General features: G+C 36.5%; 1 long non-coding RNA gene across 2 annotated transcripts; it reads left to right on the top strand.

Annotated features, from left to right (window-relative positions):
* The first annotated feature begins 214 nt into the window (after positions 1–214).
* LOC148779163 (uncharacterized) lies at positions 215–3,098 on the top strand. 2 transcript variants are annotated; one of them, XR_016046903.1, is made up of 2 exons: positions 215–696; positions 2,748–3,098. It is a non-coding gene; the product is annotated as an uncharacterized LOC148779163 (long non-coding RNA). The 2 variants fall into 2 exon arrangements; XR_016046902.1 differs by having other exon boundaries at positions 1,812–3,098.
* The last annotated feature ends 725 nt before the right edge of the window (positions 3,099–3,823 follow it).

Here is a 3,823-nt window from a genome sequence, read left to right as displayed (position 1 = left end):
ATAATTCTTTCTAGTCATTAGATGTTAAATTAGACACTTTGAGGTGTGTCATGAAGTTCATTAGATGTTAAATTAGACACCTTGAGGTGTGTCATGAAGTTCGAGACAACCCCATTAACCAGAGCACCCAAAGATAGAGAGAGCATACCAAGATGCAAGGGTCACCAATACTTGGGGCAGTCCCTTCAAATGAACTAGAGGAAACTCCCCTGAAACAATGAGAAACACAAGTCCTGGTAAATGAAGAATGACTAATTGGGGCAGCCTCATCTAATGATCAAGATCGCCAATAGGAAGGAACACAAATCCCCACAAATGAAGGCTCCATACGAGTTCCACCTAATAACCTGATTGGGGCACCACCAAATCAAGATGCAACAGCCAAAGAGAGTCAAGACTCCATAGTTGATGATAATAATGTAGATACAAAAATCAAATGTATAATTTTCATAATTTTCAATTATTATTTATTGTCATTGTATATTTGTGTAGGGATAATGTGGTCTACACTAAATTTGTATATGTATGTAAGCCCTTTTAGGGTTTCATTCCTTGTGAATGAGAATCGATCAAGGTTGTTTCTCTCTAGACTGTTCCTAAGCTCTTCATCTTCTCTAAACCTAACAAGGTATCAGAAAAACAAAGATCCGATCATCTCTTCCTTGTTGCTGCTTACAAATCACCCTTTTTGTGAAGGTCAGTAATCAAATAAATTTTATTTTCTCTATGGATACCTTAATCTCCATCTTTTGTTTACTTTGCCTCATCATATATAATTGGAGCAATCATCGATCTCTCAAATTTACGTTGCAACGGTGTCGTGTGGTTTATGGGCCAGAACTTGGTTCGTTCCTCTTGCCCGATGGCCCAAAACCCTCGATCCTCTCTTATTCTCTCTCTAAACTTTCATTGTAAATTAGAAACCTTCCAAATTTTGGTTGCAAACCTTGCAAATTTGAAACTTTCCAAACTTTGCAAATTTTCATGGTCCTATTATATCTCTCCTTTGAAACCCTCATTTTGTCTTCATCTATTCTAAAGCTTTGAATTCTATCTACTTCATTTGCAAGCTTATTGATATCATCCACGGCCTGTTAATTTGTATTGATATCTTCCAATTCCTTTGCAAGCATATTAACTCGTCTCCATAAGAAAAAATATTTCGGTGCAAAATTTGTCTGTCTCGTACGCTCTACCTTGCAAATCTTAACAATTGCTGCTTGCAAAATTTGCCTTGTAATCTCTTTGAACTACACAATTAATCAGCTTGCAAGTTTTTATTTGACGTTTCTTTGTAATGCTTTGCAAGCTGTTGTGCTCTCCCACAATAACAGTCTTTCATTGAACCTAGCAATTTGCAGCTGTCTTCCATCCTATTAGCAAACTTTCTCTCTCTCTCTTAAAAACTCAAAAAAAAAAAAAAAACCGTCTATGGAGTGCAAAAACAATACAAAGAGTGCTACTATTTTTGTGCGTTTTGATGAGAAGAACTAGTGCTTGTGATCTTTCCAAATGAGACGTTTTCTCATGGGTTATGGGGCTATATTGATGGTGCTGTTCCCCAACCTAAAGAAAAAAATGGACGTAGTGATTGGCTTGCCATAGATAACTCTATTGTGACATGGATTATGAACTCAGTTGAACCCAAAATTGGGCGCAACCTCACGTATCAACCTAGTGCCAAAGCAAAGTGAGATTATTTACAGAAGATTTATTCTCAAGCAAACACTGCCTGTATACCTTTGAACAGAAGAGCATGAAGACACAACAAGGGGACTCATCAATTCAAGATTATTTTAATATTCTTTCAGGTATATGAAATGAGATGGACTCGATGGAGACAGAGCCACCCACTGAAGCTGTTACTAAAGCACGAAATCGTTCTTGTTTATTTCACTTTTCTTATGGGGTTGCGATCAGAGTTTGAAAGCATGAGAGCATCAATCCTTCATCGTACTTCCACTCCACCATTAGATGATTGCTTCTTAGATCTCATTGTTGAGGAAACTGCTTAAGCTCTCTTGGGGTTTGCAAATCCACATCATAATATGTCACTGATGTCGCCTAAGCCACGTCTAATTTCCCTAACAAAGATACCAGTTATGTCCAAGTGCATTGTTACATATGCAAATAACGAGGCCACGCGGCCGATCAGTGCAAGAAGTGCATTTTTTTGTAATTATTATAAGAAGCTCGGACATGTAATAAATAATTGTCAAAAACGTCCTCAGGCATGTGGGAAGCCTCATATACCTAGTCAAACTCAATGGGCTTCAATCACCTCCATTCTTCGTCCCACTAGCATGGAGGATGCCACTTCCAATAACTCTCACTTTGCCTCCACATCTGTTACCCCTGTATCCATGCCAGATCTTCACTCTATTGACTGAACTATATTCCAACCACTTGCTCAGGTTTTAGCTGACATGGGGTTTTCAGGTAACTCACATCTTTTATCAAACACTTGGATCATAGATTCAGAAACATCAAATCATTTGATAGGACAACTTTCACATTTATCCTTGGTAAAACTCCATTGTGAAAATATAATTTATTTTACTGCTAATGAGTCTCCACTTCATGTTACCCACCCTGGTAATACTAGTGTAATTGGTCCATTTGGTAACTTTTTAGCATTGAAAGATGTTCATCATATTCCCAACTTTCCTTTGAATTTAATATTTGTTGGCCAGTTAATTGATAACAAGTGCGTTGTTTCTTTTTCTAATAAAAGTTGAATGGTGTAGGATCTAGCAATAGGGAAAGTGATTGGGAGAGGCACTAAGCAAGGTCAACTTTTCACAGTTAGTTTTATTGAAGCTCCTTCGCATGTTTCACATGCTCTGCAAGTTTGTCATTTTTCCCCTTCTCCTCATGAAATAAGTCAATCAAATTCTCTTTGGTATGTTTGACATTATAGTTAGGACACCCACATTCTCAAAAAATGATTTCTCTTTTAAACTTTAGGCTTTTACTTGCTGTTTTCTCTCATAGAAAATTTGATAAGGATATTGTTTGTGAGAGTTGCAAGTTGGCAAAACACTTGGCTCAACCTTTTCCTCATAATAATAATAAAAGTACCCATCATTTCTCTTTAGTGCACTCTGATGTTTGGGGCCCTGCTCCTGTTTCTTCAATTAATGAATTTTCTTATTATGTGATATTTATAGATGATTTTTCTAAATATACTTGGATTTATTTTCTCAAACACAAGTCAAGTGTATTTAGTGTTTTTAAAGACTTCTATAATATGATAAAAATTCAATTTGAGAAAAACATTAAGGTCTTTAGGTCTGATTCTTGGGGGGGGGAGTATCTATCTAATGAATTTCAAGCATATTTTCGTACAAATGTCATTATTCATCAACGTTCATGTCCTCATACCCTGGAACATAATGGAGTTGCTGAAAGAAATCATCGTCATATTCTTGAAACCACTCGTTCTCTTCTAGTAGCTCTCATTCCCCAAAGAACATTTAGGCTGAAGCGATGTCTACTACTGTCTATCTTGTTAATATTATTCTTACATCAAATTTGCAAAATGTGTCACTGTTTTAAAAGATTTTTAAAAAACCCTTTGATTACTCACATTTACGTGTATTTGGGTGCACATGCTTTGTGCTTTTACGATCTTCTATCTGTGATAAGTTCTCACATAAGTCAGTCAAATGCATGTTTGTAGGTTATTCAACAAATAAAAAAGGATATCGTTGTTTTGATCCTTCTGTTAATCGTATTAGAATATCCTGCTATGTTACATTTTTCGAGTACATACCCTTCCACCAGCATTGCCCACACCTTTATTTAACCGCACATGGACCTG

This window comes from Amborella trichopoda, chromosome 13 (assembly GCF_054954075.1).
Source record: "Amborella trichopoda isolate Santa Cruz 75 chromosome 13, AtrichopodaSantaCruz75HAP2 v2.0, whole genome shotgun sequence".
In the NCBI taxonomy this organism is placed as follows: domain Eukaryota; kingdom Viridiplantae; phylum Streptophyta; class Magnoliopsida; order Amborellales; family Amborellaceae; genus Amborella; species Amborella trichopoda.
The sequence above is the reverse complement of the archived record's forward strand: the minus strand, read 5'-3'. Positions and strand labels throughout refer to the sequence as shown.